This window comes from Penaeus monodon, chromosome 28 (genome assembly GCF_015228065.2).
Source record: "Penaeus monodon isolate SGIC_2016 chromosome 28, NSTDA_Pmon_1, whole genome shotgun sequence".
In the NCBI taxonomy this organism is placed as follows: domain Eukaryota; kingdom Metazoa; phylum Arthropoda; class Malacostraca; order Decapoda; family Penaeidae; genus Penaeus; species Penaeus monodon.
Window position 1 is genome coordinate 22,659,498 of NC_051413.1, and position 418 is coordinate 22,659,915.

Below are 418 nucleotides of genomic sequence, written 5' to 3' on the forward strand. Positions count from 1 at the left end.
AAACCCTTACAAAGTATTATACTTTTTCTAAAGTGGATCAAAACGTTTCATACTTAATAAACTCTCAAATGGTCATAAATAAATTTAAATGTATCACTTACCTGATTTTTCCAAAACAATTCCTCAAGGTTTGGTGTTTCTTATTCCAGGAAACAGGTTTTGGATTCATATTAATTTTTCTTAGATCTGTCTCCCTGGATTGTTGGCTAGTGTACGATCAGTGTACTTGATTAAAAGGGAATCGAAGAACAGTCCAAATTATTATTTTTTTAAATGATGGGTTTACCCAGCTACTAGTAACTCATTGTAAGCTTTCGGATCAATATGTCCGTTAATACTAAGGCTATGTTGGTATGATTGTGAGCTACCCTATCCTAACTTTGGGGTGGGGTACTAACAAAGTGTCTGGCAGGGGTAT